Here is an 18,868-nt window from a genome sequence, read left to right as displayed (position 1 = left end):
TCGTGACTCGGTGGCGCAACGGTAGCGCGTCTGACTCCAGATCAGAAGGTTGCGTGTTCGAATCACGTCCGGGTCAACAACCTTTTTTCCCTTCTGCTAGCGCTTTAGCTCTTCATCTGATTGTTAGTCGGCTTCATAATTGCGATAGGATAATGACATCATCTGCACTGCATTGAGAATGCGCTCCGATCTTTCTTTTCAGATTACCATAAACTGCATGCAGCTTGGACAAAGATGCGGATTTGGAAGTATCGTCATGACTCGGTGGCGCAACGGTAGCGCGTCTGACCCCAGATCAGAAGGTTGCGTGTTGGAATCACGTCGGGGTCAACAACTTTTTTCCGTCTGCTAACGATTTAGCTCTTCATCTGATTGTTAGTCGGCTTCATTATTGCGATATGATAATGACATCATCTGCACTGCATTGAGAATGCGCTCCGATCTTTCTTTTCAGATAACCACATACTGCATGCAGCTTGGACAAAGATGCGGATTGGAAGTTTCGTCGTGACTCGGTGGCGCAACGGTAGCGCGTCTGACTCCAGATCAGAAGGTTGCGTGTTCGAATCACGTCCGGGTCAACAACCTTTTTTTCCTTCTGCTAGCGCTTTAGCTCTTTATCTGATTGTTAGTCGGCTTCATTATTGCGATATGATAATGACATCATCTGCACTGCATTGAGAATGCGCTCCGATCTTTCTTTTCAGATAACCACATACTGCATGCAGCTTGGACAAAGATGCGGATTTGGAAGTTTCGTCGTGACTCGGTGGCGCAACGGTAGCGCGTCTGACTCCAGATCAGAAGGTTGCGTGTTCGAATCACGTCCGGGTCAACAACCTTTTTTTCCTTCTGCTAGCGCTTTAGCTCTTTATCTGATTGTTAGTCGGCTTCATTATTGCGATATGATAATGACATCATCTGCACTGCATTGAGAATGCGCTCCGTTCTTTCTTTTCAGATAACCATATACTGCATGCAGCTTGGACAAAGATGCGGATTTGGAAGTTTCGTCGTGACTCGGTGGCGCAACGGTAGCGCGTCTGACTCCAGATCAGAAGGTTGCGTGTTCGAATCACGTCCGGGTCAACAACCTTTTTTTCCTTCTGCTAGCGCTTTAGCTCTTTATCTGATTGTTAGTCGGCTTCATTATTGCGATATGATAATGACATCATCTGCACTGCATTGAGAATGCGCTCCGTTCTTTCTTTTCAGATAACCATATACTGCATGCAGCTTGGACAAAGTTGCGGATTTAGAAGTTTCGTCGTGACTTGGTGGCGCAAGGGTAGCGCGTCTGACTCCAGAACAGAAGGTTGCGTGTTCGAATCACGTCCGGGTCAACAACCTTTTTTTCCTTCTGCTAGCGCTTTAGCTCTTTATCTGATTGTTAGTTGGCTTCATTATTGCGATATGATAATGACATCATCTGCACTGCATTGAGAATGCGCTCCGATCTTTCTTTTCAGATAACCACATACTGCATGCAGCTTGGACAAAGATGCGGATTTGGAAGTATCGTCATGACTCGGTGGCGCAACGGTAGCGCGTCTGATCCCAGATCAGAAGGTTGCGTGTTGGAATCACGTCGGGGTCAACAACTTTTTTCCTTCTGCTAACGATTTAGCTCTTCATCTGATCGTTAGTCGGCTTCATTATTGCGATATGATAATGACATCATCTGCACTGCATTGAGAATGCGCTCCGATCTTTCTTTTCAGATAACCATATACTGCATGCAGCTTGGACAAAGATGCGGATTTGGAAGTTTCGTCGTGACTCGGTGGCGCAACGGTAGCGCGTCTGACTCCAGATCAGAAGGTTGCGTGTTCGAATCACGTCCGGGTCAACAACCTTTTTTTCCTTCTGCTAGCGCTTTAGCTCTTCATCTGATTGTTAGTCGGCTTCATTATTGCGATATGATAATGACATCATCTGCACTGCATTGAGAATGCGCTCCGATCTTTCTTTTCAGATAACCACATACTGCATGCAGCTTGGACAAAGATGCGGATTTGGAAGTTTCGTCGTGACTCGGTGGCGCAACGGTAGCGCGTCTGACTCCAGATCAGAAGGTTGCGTGTTTGAATCACGTCCGGGTCAACAACCTTTTTTCCCTTCTGCTAGCGCTTTAGCTCTTCATCTGATTGTTAGTCGGCTTCATAATTGCGATAGGATAATGACATCATCTGCACTGCATTGAGAATGCGCTCCGATCTTTCTTTTCAGATTACCATAAACTGCATGCAGCTTGGACAAAGATGCGGATTTGGAAGTATTGTCATGACTCGGTGGCGCAACGGTAGCGCGTCTGACCCCAGATCAGAAGGTTGCGTGTTGGAATCACGTCGGGGTCAACAACTTTTTTCCTTCTGCTAACGATTTAGCTCTTCATCTGATTGTTAGTCGGCTTCATTACTGCGATATGATAATGACATCATCTGCACTGCATTGAGAATGCGCTCCGATCTTTCTTTTCAGATAACCACATACTGCATGCAGCTTGGACAAAGATGCGGATTTGGAACTTTCGTCGTGACTCGGTGGCGAAACGGTAGCGCGTCTGACTCCAGATCAGAAGGTTGCGTGTTTGAATCACGTCCGGGTCAACAACCTTTTTTTCCTTCTGCTAGCGCTTTAGCTCTTCATCTGATTGTTAGTCGGCTTCATAATTGCGATAGGATAATGACATCATCTGCACTGCATTGAGAATGCGCTCCGATCTTTCTTTTCAGATAACCACATACTGCATGCAGCTTGGACAAAGATGCGGATTTGGAAGTTTCGTCGTGACTCGGTGGCGCAACGGTAGCGCGTCTGACTCCAGATCAGAAGGTTGCGTGTTCGAATCACGTCCGGGTCAACAACCTTTTTTTCCTTCTGCTAGCGCTTTAGCTCTTTATCTGATTGTTAGTCGGCTTCATTATTGCGATATGATAATGACATCATGTGCACTGCATTGAGAATGCGCTCCGTTCTTTCTTTTCAGATAACCATATACTGCATGCAGCTTGGACAAAGATGCGGATTTGGAAGTTTCGTCGTGACTCGGTGGCGCAACGGTAGCGCGTCTGACTCCAAATCAGAAGGTTGCGTGTTCGAATCACGTCCGGGTCAAGAACCTTTTTTTCCTTCTGCTAGCGCTTTAGCTCTTTATCTGATTGTTAGTCGGCTTCATTATTGCGATATGATAATGACATCATCTGCACTGCATTGAGAATGCGCTCCGTTCTTTCTTTTCAGATAACCATATACTGCATGCAGCTTGGACAAAGTTGCGGATTTAGAAGTTTCGTCGTGACTTGGTGGCGCAAGGGTAGCGCGTCTGACTCCAGAACAGAAGGTTGCGTGTTCGAATCACGTCCGGGTCAACAACCTTTTTTTCCTTCTGCTAGCGCTTTAGCTCTTTATCTGATTGTTAGTTGGCTTCATTATTGCGATAGGATAATGACATCATCTGCACTGCATTGAGAATGCGCTCCGATCTTTCTTTTCAGATTACCATAAACTGCATGCAGCTTGGACAAAGATGCGGATTGGGAAGTATCGTCATGACTCGGTGGCGCAACGGTAGCGCGTCTGACCCCAGATCAGAAGGTTGCGTGTTCGAATCACGTCCGGGTCAACAACCTTTTTTCCCTTCTGCTAGCGCTTTAGCTCTTCATCTGATTGTTAGTCGGCTTCATTATTGCGATAGGATAATGACATCATCTGCACTGCATTGAGAATGCGCTCCGATCTTTCTTTTCAGATTACCATAAACTGCATGCAGTTTGGACAAAGATGCGGATTTGGAAGTATCGTCATGACTCGGTGGCGCAACGGTAGCGCGTCTGACCCCAGATCAGAAGGTTGCGTGTTGGAATCACGTCGGGGTCAACAACTTTTTTCCTTCTGCTAACGATTTAGCTCTTCATCTGATTGTTAGTCGGCTGCATTATTGCGATATGATAATGACATCAACTGCACTGCATTGAGAATGCGCTCCGATCTTTCTTTTCAGATTACCATAAACTGCATGCAGCTTGGACAAAGATGCGGATTTGGAAGTTTCGTCGTGACTCGGTGGCGCAACGGTAGCGCGTCTGACTCCAGATCAGAAGGTTGCGTGTTTGAATCACGTCCGGGTCAACAACCTTTTTTTCCTTCTGCTAGCGCTTTAGCTCTTCATCTGATTGTTAGTCGGCTTCATTATTGCGATACGATAATTACATCATCTGCACTGCATTGAGAATGCGCTCCGATCTTTCTTTTCAGATAACCATAAACTGCATGCAGCTTGGACAAAGATGCGGATTTGGAAGTTTCGTCGTGACTCGGTGGCGCAACGGTAGCGCGTCTGACTCCAGATCAGAAGGTTGCGTGTTCGAATCACGTCCGGGTCAACAACCTTTTTTTCCTTCTGCTAGCGCTTTAGCTCTTCATCTGATTGTTAGTCGGCTTCATAATTGCGATAGGATAATGACATCATCTGCACTGCATTGAGAATGCGCTCCGATCTTTCTTTTCAGATTACCATAAACTACATGCAGCTTGGACAAAGATGCGGATTTGGAAGTATCGTCATGACTCGGTGGCGCAACGGTAGCGCGTCTGACCCCAGATCAGAAGGTTGCGTGTTGGAATCACGTCGGGGTCAACAACTTTTTTCCTTCTGCTAACGATTTAGCTCTTCATCTGATTGTTAGTCGGCTTCATTATTGCGATATGATAATGACATCATCTGCACTGCATTGAGAATGCGCTCCGATCTTTCTTTTCAGATAACCACATACTGCATGCAGCTTGGACAAAGATGCGGATTTGGAAGTTTCGTCGTGACTCGGTGGCGCAACATTCTGCTTCCGGCCACCGAGCGTGACGGTTCGTGGGATCATGGCCTCTTCAAGGGCAGCGACAGCGGTCACTTTTGGCCGCGGTAACAGGACCATTGACAACGATAACGAATACCCGTTTATTCTGCCTCAACTGCCCCAAGGACGAGTGGCGATTAATACCGTGTTTTTGCACGGTGATGTGCGTGCCAGACCCTACAAGGTGGAGGATTTCAGGGACGCCCTGCTGCCGACAGGCTTGATGCCTGAGGTGCTATGCATAGGGGCGTACCAGATTAACCACGTCTGGGCGGTAACCCTCAAGGATGCGACCGCCACAAAACGACTGGTGGCACTGAAGGAACTGCAGGTGAAGGGACGACGGTGCGTCATCGTCGACCCGCAGGACCAGCAGGTGAAGCTTAGGCTGCACTGGCTACTGTACGGCGTGGCCGACGAGGACATCCGGACGGCGTTCGCGGCTTTCGGGAAGGTTGAGGAGGTAAGCCGGGAGAGGTGGCGCGTCCAAGGCATGGGGGACAAGACGTCAACCACCAGGACCGTGCTGCTCAAGCTCAAGAGCGGTCTCAAAGTAGAGGACCTTCCTCATCAGGTCCGCGTCGGCGGAGAGCTCGCCTTGGTGGTCGTTCCCGGGCGGCCTATGCAGTGCTTGCGCTGCCAGGGCACTGGGCACGTCCGGCGAGAGTGTAAGGTGCCGCGCTGCTCCCGTTGCAGACGTTTTGGGCACGTCGAAGCCGACTGCGTGAAGACCTACGCTACAGCTACAGGCCCAGCAGTGAGTGAAGCGGCAGCCGAACAGCTGATGGACGCAGTCGAGGCTGAAGACGCCGCTAAGGGAGCCGGAGACCATGTGCCGCCAGCGAAGACAAGTACCGTGACAGTGCCGGAGGGCGCTGAAGCCAAGGTGGTCGAAGCTGCTGAACAAGTGACTGGGCCGGCACGGGTCGACACGGAAGCTGTCCTTGCAAATGAAGGTGCAAGTGAAGGCGAAAGCGATGACGATGAATCAGAAATGGAACAGAGCGAGGCTGCCAACGACGGGGACCGGGCTGCTAGTCTCGGTGCAACCTTCAAGCGCCCCCGAGACGACGCCGGAGACCAGGACAACGCAGCATCCAGCACCGGGGACGGGCCGCCGACGAAAGCGCCTCTTGGGAGGCGTGCGGGTTTCAAACCCAAACCGAATGTTCCGCCCGAGAGGAGGCCTGGGGACAAAGCACAGCACACCATCAACAACGCCGGGAAGCCGGGCGGCTCCGGAGGCGGCTAGCCGAAGGCTAGTCGTGAAAGGTAAGCACCATGCTCCGGGCCTACCTCATTCTTTAGTACAGCATGGCTCCTGAACCAACACTGAGTATTGCCACACTAAACGTGAGAGGCTTGGCGGCTAGCCGTAGGCAAAATCAAGTCCTTCGGTTGGTCACTGACCACGACATAGATGTTTTAGCTGTCCAGGAGACCAAGGTAGACGGGGAGGAGGAGACCGGGAGCATGGTGCGGCGTTTCACGACTAGATATTATGCGGTCGTGAGCCACGCGGTAGGGACGTCCGCCGGATGCGTCCTGTTTGTTAAGAAGTTGCCAAACCTTGTAGTACAAAGTGTGTTTTCGTGTCAAGCCGGAAGGATCGTATTTTGCGATTTTGTTTTTTGTGAAGTTCAATTTCGAGTTATATGCATATATGCGCCAAATGGTGTAGAAGAACGTGCTTTATTTTTTTCGAAACTTTTTCAGTTTATTAGCAGTGAAAAGTGCATGCTTTTATTAGGGGATTTCAACTGTGTTTTGAGTGCTCGAGATAGATCCAATAATGCTGGTATCCGCGATAAAAGCAGTCATATATTGTCTAGGCTGATTAGCGAAAGTGAACTAGACGATGTATGTGAGAGACTTGAGGGGGAGCGGGAAGTGATGTTTACGCGATTTCAAGGCAGTAGCCATGCGCGGTTAGACCGCCTGTGCATGTCACAGGACATGATTCCAAAGTGCCACAGTTATTCTGTTGCACCTGTGTCGTTCTCAGATCACTGCTTGGTGATGTGTACCATAGGAATGAAGAAGAAGAGTCAATCTTTTAACTGGGACCAATGGAAAATGAATGCCTTACTACTAAAAGACGCGCCATTTGTAGACGCAATTCATGAGGCCTTTATGGAAGTAAGCGATGAATGTATTGAAACAATAGCAGAGAAATGGGAAGGGTTCAAACAGAAGGTAAAAATGAAAGCAATAGAAAGATCGAGCTGCTTAAAGTTTGAGAGGGAAATGAAAGAACGAGATTTACGAAATATACTTAATCAGCTGATAGCGCTGGAGTGCGAAGAGCCAGGGGCGTGTAAGCAAGATATGCGAACCATCAAAGAAAAAATCGAACAGTTGGACAAAGAACGCTATCAAGGGGCGATTGTGCGTGCAAGAGCAAACGCATTAGTCGCGGGGGAGACGCCCACCAAAAGGGCGCTTGGACTTGAAAAAGCTCATGGTCGACGTAATCATGTCGATAAGATCTCGTGGAATGGTACACTCGTCGACGATAATAAGAGCATAGGCCGAGCGTTTTTAGAGTATTACCAGTCACTGTTTGCATATCAAGAAGCCAATGTAGATGAGTTCAAAAGGGTCTTTCTCAGTCGCATGCCGCGATTAAGTGACGACACGAAGGACCTATTAGAAGGCAGTATAAGAGAACACGAAGTCGAAAAAGCAATACATGATTTGAACAATGGCAAATCACCCGGACCTGATGGTCTGAGCGCGTGTTTTTATAAAGCCTTCAAGAAAGAACTGTCGCCCCTGTTAACAGACCTGTTTAACGCTGCGTATGTGAACAAAGCTTTGCCGCCTTCTTTTGGTAAAGCGCATACCATCTTGATACCTAAGAGTGACAAAGCAGAGAAACTTAGGCTCGTGACATCTTATAGGCCGATATCTTTAACCAATGTCGACTATAAGATTTTCATGAAGGTTTTGGCAGCCAGACTTCAAAGCGTCATCAAAGAAATAGTTGCAGACCACCAAACGTGTGGGATCAAAGGGAGGTCAATTTTTTCGAATATTCACACGATGCGGTGCGTGCTCGAGTGCTGTGACATCACTTACGACGGCGTCGCAGTGCTCCAGCTTGACCTCGAGAAAGCGTTTGACTGTGTGTCTCATGATATTTTGTTTGCCATTCTGGAACACGTCAATTTGGGTGCCATTATCACTGAGGGAGTGGCGTTGGCGTATCAGAACTGCACAACACGCTTAATTGTGAATAAATCATTGGGGGCCCCCATTAACGTCATGCGTTCTGTGCGTCAAGGCTGCCCCCTCAGTCCTCTTTTGTTTGCTATTTACATAGAAACGATGTGTTTGGCGATAATTGAGAATGATCAAATACGCGGTTATAGCTTGGCAGCCACAGAAGTCAAGCTCCTGGCATATGCAGATGATATCGCCGTGTGTTGTACAAACAGAGAAAGTGTAACGGAAACAATACGCGTTGCGAAACAGTTTTGTGATGTGACGGGCAGTAAAGTGAACTGGGGTAAAGTCCCTCGGTTTGTGGCACGGAGAGTGGTCCTTCGGCCCCAGGACAACTTTGCGAATGTGAGCTGGGTGAAAACCCCTACCAAGTATCTCGGGTGTTCCCTTGGACAGCTACAAACAGAGCGAGGAATACTGGACGAACCAAATAAAAGAAACAAGAGAAAAAGCAGACAGGTGGAAAGGCATCAACCTGTCCATTTTCGCAAGGGCAACTGTATGTAATTGTTTTTCATTACGAAGTTGTGGTACGTCATGCAGACGTTGTTTTGTTCAAGGGTAAATGTGCAAAGATTGCACAGAGTGTTCGCCGTTTTTATCTGGGACTCTAACTGGGAAAGATGTAGCCGAACAAATCTGTTCAGGCGGGTGAAGGAAGGTGGCCTGGGCTTGGCGCATCTTTTTGTACGACAGCTTGTCAATAGATTTTTGTTTTTTCGAGATGTGCGTGATCCTTTTCTGCGTACGGTATTACAGCTCAGATTAAGAGCTGCGCTGCCGGCACTCATTGTTAGTACCAATAGTATGCCAGGAACGATTCGCGGCTATCTTAAAGAAGTAGTCGACAGTGTGCGCTTTCTTTCTGTGCGTTTTTCTTTCGATTATTTATCTGCCGTGAAAAGAAAGACATTATATAAAGATGTATGCGATATTATCTTTCCAGTGCCATTGTACAGAGCGATATACAGTGGAGGACCAGGACAGGATGTCCTTAAACGGGTGAAAAGAATGGAGGTGCCTACTGGGGCAAAAACATTCTTTTTTAGGCTACACACAGGAACACTGTCAGTGAAGACGTTCATGGAAGAACGCGGCTTCCTTGTACCATGGGGCCCACACTGCTTGATTTGCAAGCAACCTGAAACTGTAGATCATGTGTTCTTGCATTGCTGGGAAGGGTGTCTACTTCTGGGACGTCCTAAAACGGACAATCAAGAAGGAGTTTCCGTTGAATCCGCATGGGATCAGGTACTTACCGATTGACAATGAGGACGGGGTTCCATACGACCTAATTATGCTCAATGGCCTCCACTGTTTATGGCGGGCACGAATGGCTGGGTACCATTGCGACCCAGATGCTAGGCCTGCTCGTATTTATTTTCGAGAAAGTATGTCTCGTTTCATTGAAATTAAGAAAATGCAAGATATTGTACCCGATTGGCTGTCGAGGATAGAACCTCTGACAGCTTTAAAAGAATTTTAGTTTGACAACGCCAGTCCATGTTGGGCTGATGGCTTTCATGTTTTTCAGTATGTTCTGTAGGTGTTCTTTTTGTGATGTCTGTTTCTATAGCGTGTGCATTGTACATTGTCAAAGACCGGCAATAAATAAAAAAAAAGGACTCGGTGGCGCAACGGTAGCGCGTCTGACTCCAGATCAGAAGGTTGCGTGTTCGAATCACGTCCGGGTCAAACACTTTCTTTTCTTTATGGTAACGCTTTATCTCCTCATCTGGCTGTCACCGGCTACATTATTGCGATGGGGTAAGGGCATCATCTGCGCTGCGTTGGTAATTTTGATAATTAATGCGCTCCCGTCGTTCATATTAGATATCCATATTGACACGTACACATGTTTATCTTTCACCGGTAGCCGCTTTCCACACTGGCTGACAAATGTTAAACGTTATCGCTCGGCGCAGGACGCGCCTGCATTGGAAGCTTCTCGGACGTTATCAATGCTTCTATCCGTCGTCTGTGGTCACCGACGCCCATGTAATCTGATTGTATGAGCGACGCGAATTGTCTAGAACTTTCTGGAAGACACGCGGGCATCAGGGATTAATCTGGAACCTTCGATGACTCAGGTATAAAAGCCGACGCGTTTCGCCGCTGATCAGATTTTCGACGATCGCCGACTGTGTTCGCCGCTATCGTTGTGCTTTGAGTGTAGCTTGCTTTTGTGGGCACAGGTTCGCCCAATAAACAACCAGTTTCGTCATACACAGTTTTGTGACTGTTTTCTCTACCGTCACTACTACGTGACATCTGGTGGAGGTGCTAGTTCGTTCATGCACCGAACGCCCCCGCAAAGCCGCGACCCAAGCCCGAAACCGGAGAACGAGACCAACGTCGCCAAGGACCAGCGAGCTAGCCGTAGGCAGCAAGGACTTGTGCCGGAGTTCGGACTTCTTCCCGAAAAGACCACTGCAATCAAGGCCAAGTCAACGACCAAAATGGCAGCACCAGCGTCCCCCATCCTGCTGCAGCAACCTCGGGAGCCACCGACTTTTCGTGGATCATCGGCTGAAGACCCTGAAACCTGGCTGGAGACATACGAGAGGACCGCGACGTTCAACAAATGGAGCGACGACGACAAGCTGCGCCATGTGTATTTTTCATTAGATGATGCTGCTCGGACCTGGTTTGAGAACAGAGAGACCACCCTGGTGACGTGGGACCTATTTCGTGAGAACTTCATGAGGACTTTCACGAATGTCGTGCGAAAAGAAAGGGCCGAAGTTTTATTAGAAACCAGAGTGCAATTGCCGAACGAGAACATCGCAATCTTCACGGAGGAGATGACTCGCCTCTTCCGCCACGCCGACCCCGATATGTCAGAGGAAAAGAAAGTTCGGTTCTTGATGCGGGGCGTCAAAGAGCATCTATTCACTGGATTGATGCGCAACCCGCCCAAGACTGTGGCAGAATTTGTTTCGGAGGCCACAACCATCGAGAAGACCCTTGAAATGCGAGCCAGGCAATACAACCGCCGTGCACTGACAAACTACGCCGAAGCTCAAGCTCTAGGCGCCGACGACCTGCACGAGACGATCAGAGCGGTTGTACGGGAAGAACTACAGAAATTATTCCCAAGATCGCATCCTCAGGTGACTTCAATCGCTGACATAGTTAAAGAAGAGGTTCAGCGATCACTAGAAGTGCCAGAAGTTCCGGTATCGCCTCAACCACAGCCGCAAGCGATGACCTACGCCGCCGTCGCCCGTCGTCAAGGCCCCCCTCCGCGCTCGCGCCAGGGCCCCGTAACGCCGCAGTTCCGTCGTCCACCGCCGCCGCCGCCAGCACGCCCGCCCGTCACCCAGCGCAGCTCCCAGCGGAAGACGGACATTTGGCGCGCCCCCGACCACCGCCCGCTCTGCTATCACTGCGGGGAAGCCGGCCATGTCTACCGCCGATGCCCATACCGCGAGATGGGCCTACGAGGGTTCGCCGTCAACGCGCCACGTCCACAGCTTGGCGAGCGACCACGTGACATCGCCGACTACCTTGCCGGAGCCCAGTGGCAACCACGACGGCCCTCACGCTCGCCGTCACCAGGCCGCTACATCTCGCCGCATCGCCGCCTGTATGCCGGCCCAACCCGGGGCCGATCTCCCAGCCCATACCCGGGAAACTAAAGCAGCAACCGATGGAGGTGCGGTTGCTGTACGACGCAATGCCGAAGATCCTCCGCCGCCGACGACGACGACGATTCGCGAATCATCACGACGAGATATCAGCACGCCGCCTAGCAACAGCCTTGACAGCACATCGCCGCCGAACGAAGACCTTCCGACGCGACGTAGCAGCAGCAGAGCAAGCCGACGCAGCCGTGATCCGACGCCACGAATTAACCGCAACGCCAGACGCCGGTCTACCGATCTAGACGTGCTCATCGATGGTCATAACGTCACCGCTCTCGTCGACACTGGCGCCGACTATTCAGTTTTCAGTGGCGCGTTCGCCGCCAAGTTAAAGAAGGTGCAGACGGCCTGGCAAGGACCCGATATACGGACAGCGGGAGGTCACCTAATAACGCCGGCTGGAATCTGCACAGCGCGAGTCACGGTAAACAACCGCACTTACCCGGCGAGCTTCGTAATCCTGCAGCACTGCTCCAGGGACGTCATCCTAGGCATGGACTTTCTACACCAACATGGTGCAGTCATCGACTTAAGGTCCAAGTCGATAACGCTTTCAACACACAAAGCGATACCGCCGGATACATGCATCAGTTACCATGCCTTGAATGTGCTTGAAGAACAAGTCACCGTTCCGCCTCACTCCAGCGTAATGATTTCCGTCGGTACGGAAGTGCCTGCAGACATGGAGGGCGTCATCGAGGGCGATCATCACTTACTGCTGTACCGTGAAATTTGCGTCGCTAGAGGCATAGCTGAGCTACGTGCAGGGAAAGCAACGGTGATGCTCACGAACTTCAGCCCCGAATACAAGCACATTAACAAAGGCACCACGGTTGCCTACATCGACGAAATAGTACAAGCCAGCAGTGCTTTCGCCTTCACGGATTCCAGTGCACCCGCAACGACGACTATAATACCTGAAGCAACTTTCAACGTTAATCAGAACCTTCCCAGGCATAAGAAAGAACAACTAAAAGCTCTGCTCCTGCAATACAAGGATTGCTTCTCGTCGTCGTCAAAAGTTCGACAAACCCCTGTCGCCAAGCACCGAATCATAACCGACGAAAATGTCCGCCCACTGCGTCAGAGCCCGTACCGAGTTTCGGCACGCGAACGCGAGGCCATAAGGCAACAAGTCGACGAAATGCTACGCGACGACATCATCCAGCCGTCCAAGAGTCCGTGGGCGTCCCCCGTGGTGTTAGTGAAGAAGAAGGATGGAACCCTACGTTTCTGCGTCGATTATCGTCGCCTCAACAAGGTCACGAAGAAGGACGTATACCCCCTTCCACGGATTGACGACGCCTTGGATCGACTATACAACGCAAAGTATTTTTCGTCGATGGACCTCAAAACCGGCTACTGGCAAATCGAAGTCGACGAGAGGGACCGGGAGAAGACGGCCTTTATAACACCAGACGGACTGTTCGAGTTCAAGGTCATGCCGTTTGGTCTTTGCTCGGCACCTGCGACTTTCCAACGCGTCATGGATACAGTACTGGCAGGCTTGAAGTGGCAGACTTGCCTCGTCTATTTGGACGACGTCGTTGTGTTTGCCTCAAGCTTCGAAGAACACCTGCGGCGCCTTGAAACAGTTCTTCAAGCAATCAAAACCTCCGGACTCACGTTAAAGCCAGAAAAGTGCCGCTTCGCATATGAGGAGCTCTTGTTTTTGGGCCACGTCATCAACAAGTCTGGAGTGCGCCCCGACCCTCAGAAAACTGCGGCCATCTCCAACTTTCCTCTGCCCGCTGACAAGAAGGCAGTGCGTAGATTTCTGGGACTGTGCGCCTATTACAGGCGCTTCGTCAAGGATTTTTCACGGATCGCCGAGCCACTGACGTACCTCACGAAGGCCGACGTCGAGTTCAAGTGGGAGATGCCGCAAATCGAAGCATTTGAAGAACTGAAGCGACGCCTACAATCGCCGCCCATCCTTGCGCATTTCGACGAAAATGCCGATACCGAAGTCCACACCGACGCAAGCGGCGTAGGACTCGGCGCCGTGCTTGTGCAGAGGACTGATGGACTAGAAAGGGTTGTAAGTTACGCTAGCCGGTCGCTATCGAAGGCGGAAGCAAATTATTCCACAACAGAAAAGGAGTGCCTCGCCATCATCTGGGCTACATCAAAGTTTCGCCCCTACCTCTATGGCAGGCCCTTTAAAGTTGTGAGCGACCACCACGCCTTGTGTTGGCTAGCTAACTTGAAGGATCCTTCAGGTCGCCTCGCACGATGGAGTCTGAGACTTCAAGAATTCGACATCACCGTCGTTTACAAGTCCGGGCGAAAGCACTCTGACGCCGACTGCTTGTCTCGCGCCCCCGTCGAACCGCCGCCACAGGATGACCAGGATGACGACACTTTCTTGGGACCCATCAGTGCCGACGAATTCGCCGAACAACAGCGAGCCGACCCGGAACTAAGGAACCTTGTAGATTACCTGGAAGGCAAGACCGTCACTGTGCCGAAGGTGTTCAGGCGAGGATTGGCGTCGTTTTTCTTGCAAAACGACATTCTCCTAAAGAAGAACTTCTCGCCTCTCCGAGCCAACTACCTCCTCGTGGTACCCTCAGCATTGCGTCCAGAGGTTCTGCAAGCTCTCCATGACGACCCAACGGCTGGACACCTCGGTTTTTCCCGCACGCTCGCAAGGATACAAGAAAAATACTACTGGCCTCGCCTCTCTGCCGACGTCGCCCATTACGTAAGGACATGCCGAGACTGTCAGCGACGCAAAACACCGCCGACAAGGCCAGCCGGACTTCTACAGCCGATCGAGCCACCTCGCCGACCGTTCCAGCAGATTGGGATGGACTTACTGGGGCCTTTTCCGACGTCGACGTCCGGGAATAAATGGATCGTCGTAGCTACGGACTACCTCACCCGCTACGCCGAAACAAAAGCCTTGCCCAAAGGCAGTGCTGCCGAGGTAGCCCGATTCTTCGTTGAGAACATCCTCCTGCGTCACGGTGCCCCAGAAGTCCTCATCACCGACAGAGGTACTGCCTTTACGGCAGAACTAACTCAAGCCATCCTGCGATACAGCCACACAAGCCATCGCCGGACCACCGCCTACCACCCGCAGACGAATGGCCTCACCGAGCGCCTAAATAAGACCATCGCCGACATGCTGGCAATGTACGTCGACGTCGAACACAAGACGTGGGATGCCATCCTTCCGCACGTGACCTTCGCATACAACACGGCCGTGCAAGAAACGACGCACATGGCGCCGTTCAACCTGGTCTACGGAAGGAACCCGGCAACGACGCTTGACGCCATGCTACCGGACGTCACCGACGAAGAAAATCTCGACGTTGCCACCTATTTGCAGCGTGCCGAAGAAGGTCGACAGCTCGCCCGCCTGCGCATCAAGAACCAGCAGAGGACCGACAGCCGACACTACAACCTTCGACGACGCTACGTCGAGTACCAGCCCGGTGACCGTGTTTGGGTCTGGACTCCGATACGCCGACGAGGACTTAGCGAGAAGCTGTTACGTCGCTATTTCGGACCATATAAGATCACCCGACGTATTGGCGCACTAGACTATGAGGTCGTGCCAGACGGCATTTCGCAATCACAGCGGCGCCGGGCACGACCTGAAGTCATCCACGTGGTGCGTCTTAAGCCTTTCTACGCCCGCTGACAAACTTAGGTACTTTGTTACTTTGTTATTGTTTTTTGTTATTTTGTTTATTACGCATGGTTTTGTTTTCGCTTTCGTGTTTGTTTGTAGCATCGGGACGATGCTTTTTAAGGGGAGGGTATTGACACGTACACATGTTTATCTTTCACCGGTAGCCGCTTTCCACACTGGCTGACAAATGTTAAACGTTATCGCTCGGCGCAGGACGCGCCTGCATTGGAAGCTTCTCGGACGTTATCAATGCTTCTATCCGTCGTCTGTGGTCACCGACGCCCATGTAATCTGATTGTATGAGCGACGCGAATTGTCTAGAACTTTCTGGAAGACACGCGGGCATCAGGGATTAATCTGGAACCTTCGATGACTCAGGTATAAAAGCCGACGCGTTTCGCCGCTGATCAGATTTTCGACGATCGCCGACTGTGTTCGCCGCTATCGTTGTGCTTTGAGTGTAGCTTGCTTTTGTGGGCACAGGTTCGCCCAATAAACAACCAGTTTCGTCATACACAGTTTTGTGACTTTTTTCTCTACCGTCACTACTACGTGACAATATACAGCATGCAGCTCGGTCAAAGATGCGGATTTAGCAGTTTCGTCGTGACTCGGTGGCGCAACGGTAGCGCGTCTGACTCCAGATCAGAAGGTTGCGTGTTCGAATCACGTCCGGGTCAAACACTTTCTTTTCTTTATGGTAACGCTTTATCTCCTCATCTGGCTGTCACTCGGCTACATTATTGCGATGGGGTAAGGGCATCATCTGCGCTGCGTTGGTAATTTTGATAATTAATGCGCTCCCGTCGTTCATATTAGATATCCATATACAGCATGCAGCTCGGTCAAAGATGCGGATTTAGCAGTTTCGTCGTGACTCGGTGGCGCAACGGTAGCGCGTCTGACTCCAGATCAGAAGGTTGCGTGTTCGAATCACGTCCGGGTCAAACACTTTTTTTTTCGTTGTGTAACGCTTTATCTCCTCATCTGGCTGTCACTCGGCTACCTTATTGCGATGGGGTAAGGGCATCATCTGCGCTGCGTTGATAATTTTGATAATTAATGCGCTCCCGTCGTTCATATTAGATATCCATATACCGCATGCAGCTTGGACAAAGATGCGGATTTGGAAGTTTCGTCGTGACTCGGTGGCGCAACGGTAGCGCGTCTGACTCCAGATCAGAAGGTTGCGTGTTCGAATCACGTCCGGGTCAAACACTTTTTTTTTTCGTTGTGTAACGCTTTATCTCCTCATCTGGCTGTCACTCGGCTACATTATTGCGATGGGGTAAGGGCATCATCTGCGCTGCGTTGGTAATTTTGATAATTAATGCGCTCCCGTCGTTCATATTAGATATCCATATACAGCATGCAGCTCGGTCAAAGATGCGGATTTAGCAGTTTCGTCGTGACTCGGTGGCGCAACGGTAGCGCGTCTGACTCCAGATCTGAAGGTTGCGTGTTCGAATCACGTCCGGGTCAAACACTTTTTTTTTCGTTGTGTAACGCTTTATCTCCTCATCTGGCTGTCACTCGGCTACATTATTGCGATGGGCTAAGGGCATCATCTGCGCTGCATTGATAATTTTGATAATTAATGCGCTCCCGTCGTTCATATTAGATATCCATATACCGCATGCAGCTTGGACAAAGATGCGGATTTGGAAGTTTCGTCGTGACTCGGTGGCGCAAACGTGGCGCAAACTGGGTGAGAACCAGTCGTACCAACTTGTTTCTGTCTGTTAAGGAGGGAGGGCTTGGCCTTGTGCACTTATTTCTGCGTCAAGTTGTGTCGCGTTTTATATTCCTCTGAGATCAAAGGGATACTTTTCTGAGGACTGCTATCCAAGTGAGGTTGCAGAGACATCTCCCAGAAATCCTTGTGTCATCGTGTGAGAGTATGTATGGGGCTATCAGTGGGTATATGCGAGAGGTTGTACTGTCTTTCCAGCTATTGCATGTGCGTTTTTCCATGGAGTATTTGTGCAATGTTTCGAGTCGAAAACTATATAAGAACCTTGTGGACACAATGTTACCGATTCCTATGTATCGTTTACCTCACCGTGGAGGCCCAGGGCAAGATGTTCTGAAGCGAGTTAAAAGAATGCCGGTTAACCCATCCGTGAAATCCTTTTTCTTTAAGTTGCACTCTAACACACTTCCTGTTAAGACGTGGCTGCATGAAAAGGGGATTTTCGTCCCATGGACGATTAACTGCCTGTTATGAAAAAAGCCTGAGACAGTAGAACATGTGTTCCTTGACTGCTGGGACCCAATTTTTCATTTGGATGTCCTCCAGCGAACAGTCAAAAAAGATTTTCCCCTGGGCCCATATGGCATCAGGTTCTTGCCCATCGCAAATGAAGCGGAAGTACCATTTGACCTAATCGTGCTTTTGGGCCTCCACAGTCTGTGGAAGACGCGAATGCAAGTGCGACATGCAGATGTTAACATCCGTTCGACGCGTGAAAACTTTATTGAAAGTGTTGTGGCCCTTAGGGAAGTGTATCGGGCGCAAGCTGAACCGCCCGAACACCCGCCGGGGTAGCTCAGTCAGCTAAGGCGTTGCGCTGCTGAGCTCGAGATCGCGGGATCGAATCCCGGCCGCGGCGGCCGCATTTCGATGGAGGCGAAATGCAAAAACGCCCGTGTGCTTGCGTTGTAGTGCACGTTAAAGAACCCCAGGTGGTCGAAATTATTCCGGAGCCCTCCACTACGGCGTGCCTCATAATCAGAACTGGTTTTGGCACGTAAAACCCCAGAAAGAAGAATGAACCGCCCGAATGGATTTCTGTATTTGATGACTTGGCTGTCATGAAAAGATTTTAATACCTCCTACGTCAGCCAAAGTAGGCTGATGTTTTTATCATGTGTATTTTTGTTGTTTTGCTTGTCACAATCGGTAATAAAGAAAAAAAAAAAAGACTCGGTGGCGCAACGGTAGCGCGTCTGACTCCAGATCAGAAGGTTGCGTGTTCGAATCACGTCCGGGTCAAACGCCTTTTTTTTTTTTGCGGTACCGCTTTATTTCCTCATCTGGCTGTCACTCGGCTACAATTTTGCGATGGGCTAAACGCATCATCTGCGCTGCACTGATAATTAATGCGCTCCCGTCGTTCATATTAGATATCCATATACCGCATGCAGCTTGGACAAAGATGCGAATTTGGAAGTTTTGTTATTACTTTCGGACATCGTCAAAGCAATATTAGAGAAATGCAACGTCATTCACCAGATTACCACGGACTATACCATTACCAATCGAATGGTATGACAGAACGACTTACCCGAACATTGGGCGATATGCTGGCAATGTACGTCACTTCCGATGACTCAGACTCGGACTGTGTCCTTTCCTTTGTGACTCTACGCCGATAATACTGCTACACAGACCCCGACTGGATTCGTTCCTTACTACCTGCTATATGGACGCGAGTGCCATCCTGCACGCTATATAGACACCACACTTCCTTGCCACCCTGATGTAAGTTAGTCAT

General features: G+C 50.1%; 25 non-coding genes across 25 annotated transcripts; all 25 read left to right on the top strand.

The window, feature by feature from the left end:
- The first annotated feature begins 4 nt into the window (after nucleotides 1–4).
- On the top strand, nucleotides 5–76 carry Trnaw-cca (transfer RNA tryptophan (anticodon CCA)). The gene has a single exon. It is a non-coding gene; the product is annotated as a tRNA-Trp (tRNA).
- A 182-nt stretch (nucleotides 77–258) lies between these two features.
- Trnaw-cca (transfer RNA tryptophan (anticodon CCA)) lies at nucleotides 259–330 on the top strand. The gene has a single exon. It is a non-coding gene; the product is annotated as a tRNA-Trp (tRNA).
- Nucleotides 331–509: 179 nt separating this feature from the next.
- Nucleotides 510–581, top strand: Trnaw-cca (transfer RNA tryptophan (anticodon CCA)). Its single transcript has one exon. It is a non-coding gene; the product is annotated as a tRNA-Trp (tRNA).
- Nucleotides 582–763: 182 nt separating this feature from the next.
- On the top strand, nucleotides 764–835 carry Trnaw-cca (transfer RNA tryptophan (anticodon CCA)). The gene has a single exon. It is a non-coding gene; the product is annotated as a tRNA-Trp (tRNA).
- Nucleotides 836–1,017: 182 nt separating this feature from the next.
- Nucleotides 1,018–1,089, top strand: Trnaw-cca (transfer RNA tryptophan (anticodon CCA)). Its single transcript has one exon. It is a non-coding gene; the product is annotated as a tRNA-Trp (tRNA).
- A 182-nt stretch (nucleotides 1,090–1,271) lies between these two features.
- Trnaw-cca (transfer RNA tryptophan (anticodon CCA)) lies at nucleotides 1,272–1,343 on the top strand. The gene has a single exon. It is a non-coding gene; the product is annotated as a tRNA-Trp (tRNA).
- Nucleotides 1,344–1,525: 182 nt separating this feature from the next.
- Nucleotides 1,526–1,597, top strand: Trnaw-cca (transfer RNA tryptophan (anticodon CCA)). The gene has a single exon. It is a non-coding gene; the product is annotated as a tRNA-Trp (tRNA).
- Nucleotides 1,598–1,777: 180 nt separating this feature from the next.
- On the top strand, nucleotides 1,778–1,849 carry Trnaw-cca (transfer RNA tryptophan (anticodon CCA)). The gene has a single exon. It is a non-coding gene; the product is annotated as a tRNA-Trp (tRNA).
- Nucleotides 1,850–2,031: 182 nt separating this feature from the next.
- Nucleotides 2,032–2,103, top strand: Trnaw-cca (transfer RNA tryptophan (anticodon CCA)). Its single transcript has one exon. It is a non-coding gene; the product is annotated as a tRNA-Trp (tRNA).
- A 182-nt stretch (nucleotides 2,104–2,285) lies between these two features.
- Nucleotides 2,286–2,357, top strand: Trnaw-cca (transfer RNA tryptophan (anticodon CCA)). The gene has a single exon. It is a non-coding gene; the product is annotated as a tRNA-Trp (tRNA).
- A 180-nt stretch (nucleotides 2,358–2,537) lies between these two features.
- Nucleotides 2,538–2,609, top strand: Trnaw-cca (transfer RNA tryptophan (anticodon CCA)). The gene has a single exon. It is a non-coding gene; the product is annotated as a tRNA-Trp (tRNA).
- A 182-nt stretch (nucleotides 2,610–2,791) lies between these two features.
- On the top strand, nucleotides 2,792–2,863 carry Trnaw-cca (transfer RNA tryptophan (anticodon CCA)). The gene has a single exon. It is a non-coding gene; the product is annotated as a tRNA-Trp (tRNA).
- Nucleotides 2,864–3,045: 182 nt separating this feature from the next.
- Trnaw-cca (transfer RNA tryptophan (anticodon CCA)) lies at nucleotides 3,046–3,117 on the top strand. The gene has a single exon. It is a non-coding gene; the product is annotated as a tRNA-Trp (tRNA).
- A 182-nt stretch (nucleotides 3,118–3,299) lies between these two features.
- On the top strand, nucleotides 3,300–3,371 carry Trnaw-cca (transfer RNA tryptophan (anticodon CCA)). The gene has a single exon. It is a non-coding gene; the product is annotated as a tRNA-Trp (tRNA).
- Nucleotides 3,372–3,553: 182 nt separating this feature from the next.
- Nucleotides 3,554–3,625, top strand: Trnaw-cca (transfer RNA tryptophan (anticodon CCA)). The gene has a single exon. It is a non-coding gene; the product is annotated as a tRNA-Trp (tRNA).
- A 182-nt stretch (nucleotides 3,626–3,807) lies between these two features.
- On the top strand, nucleotides 3,808–3,879 carry Trnaw-cca (transfer RNA tryptophan (anticodon CCA)). The gene has a single exon. It is a non-coding gene; the product is annotated as a tRNA-Trp (tRNA).
- A 180-nt stretch (nucleotides 3,880–4,059) lies between these two features.
- Trnaw-cca (transfer RNA tryptophan (anticodon CCA)) lies at nucleotides 4,060–4,131 on the top strand. Its single transcript has one exon. It is a non-coding gene; the product is annotated as a tRNA-Trp (tRNA).
- A 182-nt stretch (nucleotides 4,132–4,313) lies between these two features.
- Trnaw-cca (transfer RNA tryptophan (anticodon CCA)) lies at nucleotides 4,314–4,385 on the top strand. Its single transcript has one exon. It is a non-coding gene; the product is annotated as a tRNA-Trp (tRNA).
- Nucleotides 4,386–4,567: 182 nt separating this feature from the next.
- Nucleotides 4,568–4,639, top strand: Trnaw-cca (transfer RNA tryptophan (anticodon CCA)). Its single transcript has one exon. It is a non-coding gene; the product is annotated as a tRNA-Trp (tRNA).
- A 5,065-nt stretch (nucleotides 4,640–9,704) lies between these two features.
- Nucleotides 9,705–9,776, top strand: Trnaw-cca (transfer RNA tryptophan (anticodon CCA)). The gene has a single exon. It is a non-coding gene; the product is annotated as a tRNA-Trp (tRNA).
- A 6,203-nt stretch (nucleotides 9,777–15,979) lies between these two features.
- Nucleotides 15,980–16,051, top strand: Trnaw-cca (transfer RNA tryptophan (anticodon CCA)). The gene has a single exon. It is a non-coding gene; the product is annotated as a tRNA-Trp (tRNA).
- A 195-nt stretch (nucleotides 16,052–16,246) lies between these two features.
- On the top strand, nucleotides 16,247–16,318 carry Trnaw-cca (transfer RNA tryptophan (anticodon CCA)). Its single transcript has one exon. It is a non-coding gene; the product is annotated as a tRNA-Trp (tRNA).
- A 195-nt stretch (nucleotides 16,319–16,513) lies between these two features.
- Nucleotides 16,514–16,585, top strand: Trnaw-cca (transfer RNA tryptophan (anticodon CCA)). The gene has a single exon. It is a non-coding gene; the product is annotated as a tRNA-Trp (tRNA).
- A 196-nt stretch (nucleotides 16,586–16,781) lies between these two features.
- Trnaw-cca (transfer RNA tryptophan (anticodon CCA)) lies at nucleotides 16,782–16,853 on the top strand. Its single transcript has one exon. It is a non-coding gene; the product is annotated as a tRNA-Trp (tRNA).
- Nucleotides 16,854–18,294: 1,441 nt separating this feature from the next.
- On the top strand, nucleotides 18,295–18,366 carry Trnaw-cca (transfer RNA tryptophan (anticodon CCA)). The gene has a single exon. It is a non-coding gene; the product is annotated as a tRNA-Trp (tRNA).
- The last annotated feature ends 502 nt before the right edge of the window (nucleotides 18,367–18,868 follow it).

Source organism: Dermacentor silvarum, unplaced genomic scaffold (genome assembly GCF_013339745.2).
Source record: "Dermacentor silvarum isolate Dsil-2018 unplaced genomic scaffold, BIME_Dsil_1.4 Seq132, whole genome shotgun sequence".
In the NCBI taxonomy this organism is placed as follows: Eukaryota; Metazoa; Arthropoda; class Arachnida; order Ixodida; family Ixodidae; genus Dermacentor; species Dermacentor silvarum.
This window is presented reverse-complemented; position numbering and strand designations above follow the sequence as displayed.